This window comes from Trachypithecus francoisi, unplaced genomic scaffold, assembly GCF_009764315.1.
Source record: "Trachypithecus francoisi isolate TF-2019V2 unplaced genomic scaffold, Tfra_2.0 Lachesis_group0, whole genome shotgun sequence".
Classification (NCBI taxonomy): domain Eukaryota; kingdom Metazoa; phylum Chordata; class Mammalia; order Primates; family Cercopithecidae; genus Trachypithecus; species Trachypithecus francoisi.
Genome location: NW_022681453.1, coordinates 27,703,645 through 27,718,910, shown reverse-complemented (window position 1 = coordinate 27,718,910; position 15,266 = coordinate 27,703,645).

Below are 15,266 nucleotides of genomic sequence, written 5' to 3'. Positions count from 1 at the left end.
AAATTCACAGACATAAAGGTGCCATTTTAAAACCCCAAAGAATTTACACCAAACTTTTTAACATTCCCGTGGGTCTTCGTTAATAATCATATGAGGTTTCCTTAAGTAGCCTGCAAGGAGGGACCTGGGGGGAGTCTGATATGCAGAATATGAAAGAATCGTCAACGAGGGAAGCACCTAGAGATAGGTAACAGTATCCCAGGGGTGTGCAGGCCCTCAGGACAAACATGGAATATCTTCTTAAACCTCGGTCTAACAAGAATATTTAGGGGAAGACCCAGTAGAGAGTGTAGTTGAAAATTACCATGTGTTTTGAATTACAACACAGGATTCAATGAGTTTTAAGCAGTGTAGGGGCCAAAGGAAACTTGGCCTTCTGAAGATTCACTGAAAAATCAACTCAAAATGGCAGATTAATACAAGAATAGGCATACACATTTATTTAATGTGTATACACAGGGTCCTTCAGAATGAAGAGCCAAAGATAGAGAAAATTGTCCATTTTATGTTTAGTTTCATACGGACAGTATGTGTGGAAATATGAAGGAAAAGGCTGTGATCTAATGCTAATAGGCTGAGTGGGGAAACCCAGCAAGGCTGTCTGCCTAGATTCCTCTTGGTCTGAGTAGCCTTCATTCCTTCTGGGTGTGGGGCAGGACCCTCTCCGGAAAGGGGGCCTTGTGACCTACAGTCAAACAAGGTGGGGCAGATCATTTATGGCCAGCTTTTGTATAGAAAGGTGGAGGGAAAATTAGAGTGATGTTTTTAGATTTTATGGGTGGCTTTAGGGAAAAGGGGCTTGGGTTTCTATGACTCATGATGGGGAAGACAGAGTCTAGCTTCTATGGCTAGACTTGTGGGGAGAATAAGTATGTGAGACGGGAGGGCAGAGAAACAGGTTTGCCTCAGAGGCTTCTGCCGAAGCCTTCATTTGGGGATATCGTTTTCTAAGCCCCAACAGCAGTATACTTTCATTCTCTTCACCTATGGATAATTGGGGGTAGCCTTTGAGAAGCTTCTCTGCCTATTCCAGAGCCTCCAAATTCCATCTACCCATCTACTTGAGTTCATAGACTCTGCTTTTCTAGGATGGGCGTTAAAATTACATATTTGGTTTATATCAAAGGATGCTTAAAGAAACCAGACACCCATTGTTACTGTTCTATTTGTAGAAAGATGTTGCCTATTATGCCACCAGTGACTCTCCTGTTTGAAGGCTACATTTGAAATTTATTATATATTTCTGTACTTCTTTAGGAAAAAAGAATAGGTTTATTTCATTTTGACATTGAGAAGTATACGAATATTTCCCCCCTTTTCTGTTGGACTTCTGGGAGGCTCAAAACCAAGCTTGAAACAGTTAACAATATCATAGATCCTGAGTGTTATTCCTCCCCCCATCATAATCTTCTCCTCTAATTTATATATTTCCAGCCCACGATCATCTTTAAGTGTCTATATTTCTTAATCATTTTATAGAGTATGTTTTTATCTTAAAGGCTTCAATCCTTTATGGAATAAATTAGGAAGTAAACATTTAGAGACTGTATATATTAGAAGTGCATGGGGCCTTACATGATTTAATTGAGTCCTCCCAATGATGCATGAGGTTGGTATTCTATAAATGTGCAGTAACTACTCAAGGCCATACACCTAGAAAATGACTGAGCTGAGAATGAACTTTTATTTCACTCACTCCATGCCCCATAGTCTTTCCATCAGTTGGTTTCCAGGAAGAAACACCCAGAGTTCAGTCAGTCAGAGGCACAGATTGCCCCACCATGCCTGCCCCTGCCAGCACCCCTGTCTTCTCTGTCTGGAATGTTTAGATGGACACCATCATGTCCTTCCAGATTCATGGATTCCTACATTTTCAGTGGGGCCTCCATTCATCAGTGGCCCATGAAAGAAACCTGACTCTAAGTAACTTAGCAAAACATAAACAAAAAACAAAGCAAAGCAAAAGTATCAATCTATTGACTCAGATGTGGCAATGGGAGATGGGATCTTCAGGTACAGAATTCTGTATCCCCTCTCTTAGCTCTGCTTCCTTCCACTTGACTTCAAATTCAGCAAGGTTATCTTTACATGGCAGGAAACATAGACACAAGTTTAGACTTGCATGGCTTCCTAGCTCTTGATCCCAAGAGATAAAACACGACGCTCACTGATATAGTTTGGATCTGTGTCCCCACCCAAATCTCATGTTGAATTGTAACCCCAGTGTTGGAGGTGGGGCCTGATGGGAGACAATTCGACGATGGGGGCAATTTCTCATGGTTTAACACCATCCACCTTATGCTATCATGGTAAGAGTGAGTTAAGTCAAGATCTAGTTGTTTAAAAGTGTGTAATGCCTCCCCGACTCACTCTTCCTCCTGCTCTGGCCATGTGAAAATGTGCTTGCTTCCCCTTTGCCTTCTCTCATGATTGTAAGTTTTCTGAGGCCTCCCCAAAAGCAGAAGCTGCTATGCTTGCTGTATAGCCTGTAGAACCATGAGCTAATTAAACCTCTTTTCTTTATAAATTACCCATTCTCAGGTTTTATTATTATACTTTAAGTTCCATGGTACATGTGCACAATGTACAGGTTACCTATGTATACATGTGCCATGTTGGTGTGCTGCACCCATTAACTTGTCATTTACATTAGGTATATCTCCTAATGCTATCTTTTCCCCCTCCCCCTACCCCATGACAGGCACCGGTGTGTGATGTTCCCCTTCTTGTGTCCAAGTGATCTCATTGTTCAATTCCCACCTAAGAGTGAGAACATGTGGTGTTTGGTTTTCTGTCCATGCAATAGTTTGCTCAGAATGATGGTTTCCAGCTTCATCCATATCCCTACAAAGGACATGAACTCATCCTTTTTTATGGCTGCATAGTATTCCATGGTGTATATGTGCCACATTTTCTTAATCCAATCTATCATTGACAGACATTTGGGTTGGTTCCAAATCTTTGCTATCGTGAATAGTGCCACAATAAACATATGTGTGCATGCGTCTTAGTGGCAGCATGATTTATAATCCTTTGGGTATATACCCAGTAATGGGATGGCTGGGTCAAATGGTATTTCTAGTTCTAGATCCTTGAGGAATCACCACACTCTCTTTCACAATGGTTGAACTAGTTTACAGTCCCACCAACAGTGTAAAAGTGTTCCTATTTCTCCACATCCTCTCCAGCACCTGTTGTTTCCTGACTTTTTAATGATTGCCATTCTAACTGGTGTGAGATGGTATCTCACTGTGGTTTTGATTTATATTTCTCTGATGGCCAGTGATGAGCATTTTTTCATGTGTCTGTTGGCTGCATAAATGTCTTATTTTGAGAAGTGTCTGCTCATATCCTTTACCCACTTTTTGATGGGGTTGTTTGAATTTTTCTTGTAAATTTGTTTCTTTGTAGATTCTGGATATTAGCCCTTTGTCAGATGGGTAGATTGTAAAAATTTTCCCCCATTCTGTAGGTTGCCTGTTCACTCTGATGGTAGTTTCTTTTGCTGTGCAGAAGCTCTTTAGCTTAATTAGATCCCATTTGTCAATTTTGGTTTTGTTGCCATTGCTTTTGTTGTTTTAGTCATGAAGTTCTTGACCATACCCATGGCCTGATGGTATTTCCTAGGTATTTCTTTATAGCAGTGTGAGAATGGACTAATACACACACTCCCTCAGAGTCCATATCACTCTTTGATAAAGATGTGGATTGGCTTTGCTTAGGTATCATGCCCATCCCTAGATCAATCACTCTGTCCAAGAGGATTGGGTTCAGACCTACCAGCCTGGTCCTGTGCTGCCTTCTGTCGTGGGGTGAGTGAGACCACATAATGGTGGTCCCATCAGCATCATATAGAATGAGGGAGAAACAGTCAGGAAAAGGAAGGAATGCTACAAAGACAAAGACATGAGCCCACAGCAGCCTTCATTTTCATATTGTACTTGATAAAGTTGTAAACTAAAATATTTACTGCATTGGTAGAAGTGTTATAGGGCTGGACCATGTCTTTTGCATTTATGTCACCAGCACACAGCAAATGGTAGTGGTCAAAAAGTATATGTGAGTTTGAAGGAGTAAGAGTGCAGAAGAGAAAGATATCTTAAAGAAAGAAAACCACACCCAGATTAATTGCTTTCCTATATAACCAATGATTAAGGTAGGACACTCTTAGTCAACAGTATCAAAACTATGTGCTTTCTGCTATGTCCAAGAAGTGGCAGTATTAGGCACATCCACTATCCACCTTTGGATCAGTTAGCCCTTTTTCTCCATGTCCACAGAGGAGTATTGGCCTCTATTTGCATTCTAAGGAGTAATCAAATGGACCCTTCCACCTCATACCAACTGCACTGTTACTCACAGTGTATTCATGGCTCCCATGAATACTGTGTCACTCAACTAGTGAGGAATTAGTAGTGACCTCCTAGGATAACACTGTCTAGTCCACTCATTTAATAAACTCATGGAATAGTCTCAGGGCATAGGTAGGTATGAATTTTTGCTCTTCAGTTAATTGCAACCTTCTGCCATTGATGCAAGTTCTCCAGAGGAGCACTTCTCAAAATTTAACAGGATTATGGGTCACTTGATGATTATTAAAGTCAGGTTCTGCATTAATAGCTCTGGAACGAGGCCTGAGATTCTGCATTTCTGACGGGTTCTCAAGTGATAATGTTTTTGCAAATCCTCAGACTACATATTGAATAGCAAGGATTTAGGTGATTGGAGTAGGCTTGATGAGAGAAGATGCAAGACTATTGTCACTTTCCCAGCAAGGAGTAAGTTGCAGTTATTAATATAAATAAAAATTGAGGAAAATGCATGGAGGCTGGTGGATTGAGATGTTTCTCCTATAACGTCAGACACTCTGTTGCCTTTTGTACCTCAATGAGAGCACTCAGCACAGACTCCCCTGTGTCACTGTCCATGCAGTAAGTCACATCTCTTTCTCTTCAATAAGAACTCCTGGGAAAGTGTGGTTTATAACACCAGGCCTGGTGTCATGGCCCAGTGAGCTGGAGGCCATTGTCCTTAGCAAACTCACACAGGAACAGAAAACCAAATACTGCATGTTCTCACTTATAAGTGGGAGCTGGATGATGAAAGCACATAGACATATAGAGGGGAACAACAGACACTGGGGCTTTTCAGAGGGTGGAGCGTGGGAGGAAGGAGAGGATTAGGAAAAATAACTAATGAGAACTAGGCTTAATACCTGGGTGCTGAAATAATCTATACCACAAACCCCCATGACAAGAGTTTACCTATGTAACAAACCTGCGCTTGTACCCCTGAACTTAACATGAAAGTTAAAAAGGAAAAGGTGCTGAGGAATTGTAACAGATTATTAGAAAATCAGAGGGACAATAGTAAGTGAGTCATATGATAAGGGAATTTCAGCAAAGGAACTGAATAACTGATACAGAAAAGGAAGAAAAGAATCGAGTGGAAGTGGGTCATGTGTCTAACTTGAAGAGTAACCAGATTTATCTGAAACTCAGGGGGTTTCATTTCTCTTGTGAACATGTTCAATAATTGAGCACATGGCTTACTATTGAGAATGGAGAAAAATATGCTGTCATAAATCCCTAGGTTCTTCAAATACTCTTAAATTCATAGTATTATTGTGAATTATTATTCATAGCCAAGAATCTGCAGTTGTTGACTATGGTTGGGAGCATTGCTTGAAGTTACATGGTATACCACTTTTACTTTTTGAAGTTAACATTAAACCTAGGAATGTGAGAAAATGCCACGTGGTTGAGGTTTGGTCTTATCTCAGTTTAAATACAATTAGAACAGTAAGTTGACACCTGAATCAAAACAAATATACCACTAATTTACCTGTCCCGCTTCCTCCCCCAACTCTTTCCCCAGCAGAACTTCACTGTTCCTCAAATTGATCATTACTAGATAAAAAGATGGCCATGTAAACATATCAGCCACCTGCAGATTCTATTCACAGGGCAGGGATCGATAACACACATGCATCAGGCTTCTCCAAAGAACAGAGCCAATAGGATAGAAGTAGAGACAGAGATATATAGATATAGCTAACATAGGTTTATAGATAGTAGAGATGCATACGGAGATTATGAGGAATTGACATATACGATGGAGGCTGAGGAGTCCCAGAAACTACTATCTACAACCCTGAGACTCAGGAAAGCTGGTGATGTAATTCAATCCAAGTCCACACACTAGAGAGCCATGGAAGCCAATGGTGTAAATCCCAGTCTGAGGATAAGGGAAGATGAGATGAGATGCTCAAGCAATGAGGTAGAAAAAAAGGAGTGAATTTCTCCCCTTCCACTGCCTTTTGTTCTATTCAGGCCCTCAGCGGATTGGATGATGCCCACCCGTATTGGGGAGGATCATCTATTTTATTCAGTCTACCAATTCAAATGCTAATCTTATCCAGAAACATCCTCACAGACACACCTAGAAATACTATTTAATCTGGGCACCCTGTGGCCCAGTCAAGTTGACATACAAAATTAACTGTCACAACATGGGACTCTTCTCAAAGATATCTCCCTGTAACTGTCTTAATTTTAGATGAGTGTATTTTGTAAATTTGCCTCTAGATCTTTATGTCTTATATTCATGGTTGGATTTTCATCTTATTTACAGATAGGCATCTTGAGACACATCTACTTATTATTCAACATGAGTTACCAGCAGATCAGATAACATGATTCCTAGCAGCACTAGAGTGATGCCTAGTTAGGCTTCTTTAGTTCTCATCTAATAGGGGTAATCTCAGGAGCATTAACAATTTAACAATATGTGTGTCCCCACACCGCCTGCAACTTCCAGGAAGAGCTGCCCAACCCTCCCAGACTCCCCTTCATCCCAGGGTGAGGGGAGTCTCCATTCCCTGAATCTATGATTTTCACCTGTCAGAGTCTAAATAGAACAATTACTCAGATCAGCATTGGCTCAAAGTGTTGACTAAAACTGAATCCAGCAGTGTCCTTCTACCAAGCTCACATTAGACCAAGCACAGGGAGGCAGCTTGCCTTCTCAAATGAAAACATTTGCCAAGCTCATGCATTTAAACATAGAGGACAGAGGCTTTGATAGGAGGACAAGCCTGGCAAAGGTCATATAGAAATGACAGTGGATGATCAGAGGTGGAGAGCGGGTGGTGGTGGTGGGGAGAGTGCCAATGAGCTCATTGTGAAGCTAGAACCAACCAGGTCTTCATTATGTGGCCAGGCCACAGTCATAGGTTTGGGACCAAAACCTGAAATCAAGGTGCCCTTTAGGTTTGTTGATTCAGAGGGGATTTAGGTCCTGGCATGAATCCTTACCTGACAATCTGATGGAGCAGCAGCATGGGAAATCAGACAAGTTTAGGTCCCAGCTCTGTTTATCACTAGCTGTTTAACAGTGGGAGAGGAGCTTGCCTCTTTTGAGCCTTAGTATTCTCATTTGCAATGTGCATAAAATACTAATTATGTAAGGAGCTTGTAAGTATTCCATGTGTTAGCGTGGCGAAGTATGTGCCCCACAGTAGGAGCTCAGCGATCATGGCTGTCGTTACTCTGAAGGGCCAGGCATTCTGACACAGAGCATGTGGTTATTCTACTCCCAACAGTCAGTCTCACTCAAGGGGAGGGAATCAACTGCAGATTCCCAGGGCAGTCAAGGCCTGAAGTCTGAATGGTTAGCCTGTTCAACCTGTGCATCAAGCATCTAAAATATGAGAATCATTAGGTTATGATATGGAGACCATACTTAGACCATTTTTGGTGCTGAAATTATTTTAAGCCAGACATTCTCTTCCAATGGCCTATAGAGAGTACTACTTGGGGAACATACGAGAAATTAGAGATTTTGCAAATTCTGTTATCTATTGGAAGTTTTGCATTTACATGCTTACATTTTAGTTTCAAAACCCATAATTTAGGCCTAGAAATACATTCCCATAGAAATACTTTTTAAAAGGTTGGTTAGATTTCCAGGAACACTTGCTAAATCCTTGAGGTAGCTGAAAGACAGCACTCTTAATTTGCATTGTTATAGGTTAAAAGGACTTCTTTTTGGATATGATATTAAAGAATCAAAAGGGAATATGACTTTAAAGGCAAAACAAATACTAAAGTAAATATCAATGTACCCAGAATAAGTAAAGCCTTCTGGAGGTCTCTAGTTAATTACTCAAGTCACACATTTGGCATTTTAGTTATGAATATGAAGGAACAGCTCATGGGCGGGGGTCAAGCAATGGTAGGTGGCACCATGGGCATCCACCCACTCAGCTTCTGGGAACTATTTTCCACTTTGAACAGTTGGTAAAGTAGTCGAGTGGGTACATTTAAAGACCCCCTTTAAAAGGAAGAACTGTCTCATGAACTCCCAATGTCAGCTAATTTTAGAGACTTAGATAATATAAAAATATAATGATTTTTCTGCTGTTATATCATTACAAAGAACACAAATCAGAAATTAGCAAACCTACCAAACCAATGTAATTAACGTTAATTAATGGAACATGATGTTTTGTTAAATGAAATTGCCACTTGTACTGTGAATGCATACTACTTGTCTGTTCTTTTGAGTTTAGCATGTTCAAACCAACTTTCTGTTTACAAAATCCCATGGAGTCATTTGCCTTCATTTGGCTTAAACACATAGTCTACCTGTGTTTCTTTTTCTATTGATACCGGTTGCCCACTACTGGCTCTGGGGCAAGTGATGACTCACAAACACGGAGACTCCAGGGAAGGCATAGATGAGAGAGACTCTAAGACCTCATCTTCTGAATGACCTTCTGAGTGAGGGAGCCTAGCTCTTGTAAGGGCAGAGTCATGGCCATGGGCCCACCAGCTGCACAGATACTCATGAAACTTTGTATATGGAGGTCACCAAAGGGAGAATAGCAGTTTTCACAGTTCAGCCTTTTAGGACAAAAAAAACAGCCTTCCTGCCTGTTCAGAGGGAAACTGCTGCATAAAAGGGTTCAAGCCTGGTCAGAACACCTGCTAGGTTCTTGTATGCTCAGCTAGGTGGCCAACTAGACCTGTACCGCCCAATACATTGGCTACTGAACGCTTCAAAATGGGGCTGGCCTGAACTGAGAAAGGCTTTAAGTGTAAAACATACACTGAGTTTCAAAGACTTAGTATGAAAAAAAGAACTTAAAGGTCTTAGGAATAATTTTCCTATGGATTATATATTGAAATAACATTTTTAGATACATTGGTGTAGTAAAATACTGTATGTTATAAAAACTTTACCTGTTTCTTTGTACAGTTTTTAATGTGGTTGCTAAAAAGACTTAAAGTTTATATATATATATGTGTGTGTGTGTGTGTGTGTGCGCGTGCGCGCATGTGTATGTGTGTGTGTATATATATAAGGTGCTAGATATATATATGGCACTTGTATTCTGTTTCTACTGCACAGTGCTCTGGGCATTACTTGATTCCTCTCTTTCTAATCCATCCATGAATCCCAGGGTTCTCCAGTGAAACAGAACCAACAGGATGTGTGTGCATACACAGGGGCAGGGGGAGATGGGACAGCGAGCGAGAGATAATTTAATTAATTGGTTCATGCAATTCTAAAGGTGCAAGGCAGGTTAGGCCAGCAGGCCGGAGCCCCAGCATAGAGTTGTAGTTCAAGTCCAAAGGCAGTTTGATGGAAGAATTTCTTTTTGCTCAGAGGAGGTCGGTCAGTTTTTGCTCTACTAAGGAAGCCAACTGATTGGATGACACCCACCCACATTATGGAGGATAATCTACTTTGCTTAAAGCCTACCCATTTAAAAATAAATCTCATCCAAAAAACCACTTTCACGGAATCATCTCAGATAATGTATGGCCAAATATCTTGGCACTGTGGCCCACCCAGGTTAACATAAAATTAACCACCATAGTTCTACTGTTATATCCTGAGCTCTACCATTTCCTTCCCTTATCACTGTGGCACCTTAGTCTAAGCCACAATATCTCACACCTGGACAAGTGTAAGAGTCTTCCTAATGACTCCCGAAGTCTGTTTTTACAGAGCTGGCAGTATGGTCACCTCAAAGACTTCACATCATGCCTCTCTTGCTCAAACTCCATCAAGGGTTTCCCATTGCTGTTGGCATAAATATCAAACATGTTGCCTTGGGATCCCACATGATCTGGTCCCTGTCTCTCTCTCTCTTCTGCCTTGAGTTCACAAGCTCTTCCTCTTCAAGATTTAACTGTACTGCCCCTCTCTTGGCTTCTCAAAACAAAACAACAAAACAAGCTGGCTCTATTTCAAGGCCTTTGCATGAGTAGTTCCCTTTGTCTAGAAATCTTTTCTCCCTGATAGTCACATGATGGTTTCTTGTTGTAAAGATCATTTAAATGTCACCACCTCAGAAAGGCTACCCTTGACCACCCAATTAAAGCAGGTAAACTCAGTCATACCCTTGGGATATATTTTCTTTGTTGCACATATAAGTCTTTAAAATTATTTTATGTATTCACTTGTTTGCCATTTCTCCCACCCAAGAGTGAATCTTATCAGACCAAGGCCTTGATAGTATAGTCTGTCAATAGTGCTATAGTCCTAGCACCTAATATATAGTAGGACATCTGCATATATGCGTTCATTGAAGAATGTTATCTTAGGTAGAATTAGTGTTACTTCATCCTGTACATTGGAAGAGGGCTGGAAATTTACCTCTGTGTTAGGAAAGTACAATGAACATCTCTTCTTATCCAGTGAAAGGGAAACTGCCTCATAGGGGTCATTCAAACTTTTTCCTGTTGGAAGCATGTGATCTTTGTTTATTTTCACAGTCAAGATAAGACTAGGAGGCAGGGGCTATCTTTAAATAAATGAATCATAATTAAGGCTGGACTCTTTAAAAAGAGACCAGATCCTGCCTTCTTTTATTAACCAAACATAAGGCTCTCCCCTGGGATGTGATGGTGGTCAAGGGACAACGACACACTTGATCAGCAATTCTTCAAGACCACGCTCCTGAACTTTCCCAAACATTGCACATAAGGTCCTCCCTGCTATTTTTAAATTACCCAGTTAATCTGAACATGGGTAAAAAGGTGATTAATAATATTTCAAGTCTGTTATATTTTATAATTATGAAGTCAGTAAATATTGGTATACTGGGAGTCAGTGACAATGTGGACAATATAGATCTTCTTACAGCCTCCATTTTACTTATCAGTTTTGTGTGTTTGAAGGGTAACTAAACAATTTCAATGTAAATACTAAAGGAAACATGGATAAATGAAAAGTTTGCCTGAATTTTTTTTAGCTAAACCTTGACCCTTCCAAACCATTTTTGCATTTGGCAAGCTGCCTCGTGCTAGTCTCCCAGATCCAAGTCCTTGACAGTATATGTTTATCCTCTTCAGCTACAGGGGATTAGATGGGAATATTTTAGAATCATTAATGCAGCGATTTAGCCTGAACCATGGCCGGTCTCTCACCAGCGAGCCACATAGTCTTCCAATGTGGGAATGAGGTTGAAAAGTCTGACAAATATCAAAAGCAATGTGATTCATTTCTGAAATTGCAAATTAATTATATTTCCAGGGCAGACATGAGAAATAAATCTCTATTTGCCACTCTAAAAAGATTTCATATTTAGGTCACTAAAATACAAAAGTTCTAGATCTACCCCCACCCCATCCCTGTTTAAAAACTCCCACAAACACAAATCACAAAAGTATATAAAACAAATAATAAGGCCATCAAAAAGCAAACTGATATGGTTGTCAGGGGCTCCCTGGCAACCAGGGGAAGTAAGGGCTTATGTAATGGATACAGAGCTTCAGTTTTATGTGATGAAAAGAGTTCAGGTGATTGGGTACACAACAACACAAACATACTTAACACCCCGAACTGTACACGTAGAAATGGTAAATTTTATGTTATGTATATTTTACCATGATTTTTTCAAAATCATATTGAGATACCAAAACTCAAAGTCTTACAGTTTTGGTCTTTAAAGAAGCTACACATAGAAGCTTCTGGACCCCAGGAAAACACATTACATGATATCATGTGTCAGTTGGCCAGAATGCCTTAGACCAATGAGAACCTTCACCAAAGGGCAGGCATTTTGGCTGGAGCCATCTATTGCCTGCCTGACTTGGAAGTATCTGGTCTAGGCACAACCAGATCTTGCCTCCTTCCACTTATTTCCACCCTTTGGAATCTAAGGCCCATTCTCCTCCCACACACTCTTTCATGGATTAACCCTGAGTAGCAATGGCTACACAGTGGAGCTCATTACCTGGTGGGGCTGTGTGAGAAGCTGGCAGGTACCCATTCAGGGGTCCTCACCAATTCTGGGAAGTGAGTACTGTTCTTCCTCCCATTTTATGACTAAGAACACTGAGCCTTTGTAATGACACTTATTAACCTGCATATGTCTACATTTTCCTCTTTCCAAGGAGAGTCACAAATACAGGAATGAGAAAGCAACAGAATCTCTTCTCCCTGCCCATTCACCTCCAGTCTTCTGGGTTTGTGGAGCATGCCCAGAAATCCCAGCAATTACTTCATCCACTTCACTATAAGCAACATTTTCCTGCATGAAATGCACTCCATCTGGGCTCAAACAGAGATTTATAAAAGCAACCTTTTTTTTCTTCACACAAAAGAAAGGCTAAGAGTGAAACCGTGGTGAGGTTTTGGTGCTCAACAGAAGGCTTTGGGAGGAGTCAAATGCAGTTAGATATAAATAACATCGTTTAAGCCAGGATGTGGCTTGGTGACATAGCTAATTCTGACTCTGGTCGCTTTGCCAGAACAGCTTTCAACTGTTTCACGTGATTTCACAAACCCTTGAACTGCAGAGTTATTTCACACCTGCAGAGGTAATGAATGCTTTTTGAGAACATTTGCAAAGTTGGTTGGCAAAAGTCAAAGAAACCAGTGGAACACAAGCTCTCCAGAGGACTTTTTCCTGTTCCACATGTGCTGTGCCTCCATGAGTAGAGGGAGGCTGTCAAATGGAATGACTACGAGTTCACAAATAAATTTTCTTCTTTACCAGTGTGTCAGTATGCCTCAATCTCATCAGAACAGAAAAACAAAAATGAAAGAGCCTCAGATTTTATGGTAGTGGCAAGACACAGGGCTGAATGTCCTGCCCGCAGACATGGGGCCCCTGTTCATAGACTGTCATATCATCTAGAACATAAGCAAACAATGTGCAAAATGCCTGTGTATACTTGTTACAGTTCATGCCAGCAATTTACCTCCTGGGTATGTGAAGTGTCTGTGTTTCAGGGAGTGGAGATTTCTGATCTCTCCCCCTCCGCTACTTCCCATTCATCTTTTAACTCAGACGCTGTAAGTCTCCAAATACAGAGATGCCAGTATCCCACTTTACATATTCCAAGAAAAAGAGCAGCCCAGACATAATTCAGAAATTCATAATCAGCATGGCCACAAATAAAATTTTAAAAGTCATTTTTTCTGAACATTTCATGGTGGTGGATTCTTCCGCATATAAAAGGACTATGTCCCATAGGAATTTATTAGTAGTCTAAGAAGGATTCTATGAATAAATTATACAAACTGTGGAAAATGTGTCAAAAAGAATAGAACTATTTGCTCAAAAATTCTGGTAAATAGACTTAAATCATGTGCATTATGTGTGGATTACCAATTCAGAGAGAATTCATTTATTGAGAAAACGTTTATTGCTAGGCACACCCAGTATAGACAAATGACCACCACAGTTTTGGTTCCTGGCTCATGGAGTTTACCATCTAGTTGGAGAGGTGGCTGGTGAATAGACAAACAAATATAAAAACAAACATGGACAGTGCTGAGATACAGAAGGGTGATAGGAAGAGATTCGGAGCCCTTTTTTGTACTGAAACATGCAAATTTTCTCACTGATTGCTTGTTAATGTTTTATAGGACTCTTTAGGGTGTAGCAGGGGTCCTCAACTATCTTGAGAATAACAGTCATTGTTCTAAGTGGCAGTGAATCGAGAATTCCAGGGAATACATGATCAGATACTTACAATGTCAAATCAACCTAACCAAATACCTTCTATAGAAGTATCTGGAGAGGCATGTGAGACAGTGTAAAAAGTGGGCTTGGGTGGCAAGTAGACCTGGATCTAGATTCCACCTGCACAATTCATCAGTTGGGTGATCTTGGGCAAAGAACTTGAACTCTCTAGACCTCAGGATCCTAGGGTATTAAAGGGGAAAACTATACCTACATCAGATGGTTTTTGTCAGGAAGAGCTAATAAGTCATATAGTATCTGTCAAATTCTGGTCACACAAAATAGATGTTTAAACAGGCAGCTGTGATTTTTTATTGAGGAAATTCAGTCTCTCCCTCTTACAAAGGGGCAGCACAAAGTACAGCCATGGGCTTCCAGGAAGACAGGCTGTTTCTGGAAAGCCAGAACAGGGATTCATCTTGTCCTCTCCACCCTCTTCCCCTTGAAATGAAGGTATATCTAGTCACCTAAGATGAAAGACACAAAGCAATCCCACCAACTAATACTTTTCTGCCCTCCAGTGCTTTTAAAAAATAGTAGTTACTTCTACAGTGTCCCCCGGGTTATAAATTACATGCCTTTGATCAAGATAAAAAGATGAGTCGCTACATTAATGTGTCTGTTGGAAATTGTCTTAAGGCAGGAATGACAGTCTATTTTTAATAAAGCTTACAACCTCCACCAGCCCTAAATTGGGTCTGTGGTGTTATGCACACACAATGGACTCAATACAGTAAATATCTGTTGAGAACCTACATAATCCTCTGTGTTCCTAGTCCAGTTCTAAAATGTACGAGAAAATGTTTCAAGTACAGAATCTTAGTGGAGCGTACATATGAGTTTCTGGATGGACTTGTCCCGAGGCTGTGGCAGTCCCTATTTGCTAGGAACCCCTTCCAGCTCCTTTCACAGCTTCTCCTCTGGTGTGTTTACTGTGTATTTTCCTTCCAGCTTGTTTGCAATCACAGCCCTGGCATTTGAAAGATTTTCTGTGTGAGTTGAACCCAGATGGTCCCAAGCAAATATGAATCTTGCCTGTTTTTAGAGATCCAGTGTCTAGACTTCCATAAGCTGATAGCCACTCCCCTCACAACCACCACTGACGTATACTGAGCACTTATTTTGTGATGGGCACCATTACGAACCTTTGTAGGTAGTATTTTGACTCCTCGCAACCCTCTGAGAAAAGTATATGGAGAGAACAAACCCATTTTACAGCTGAGGAAATTGAGACTCAGAGGCGCCATGTTTGCTGAAAGTGAATAATCAGAGCTGTGAT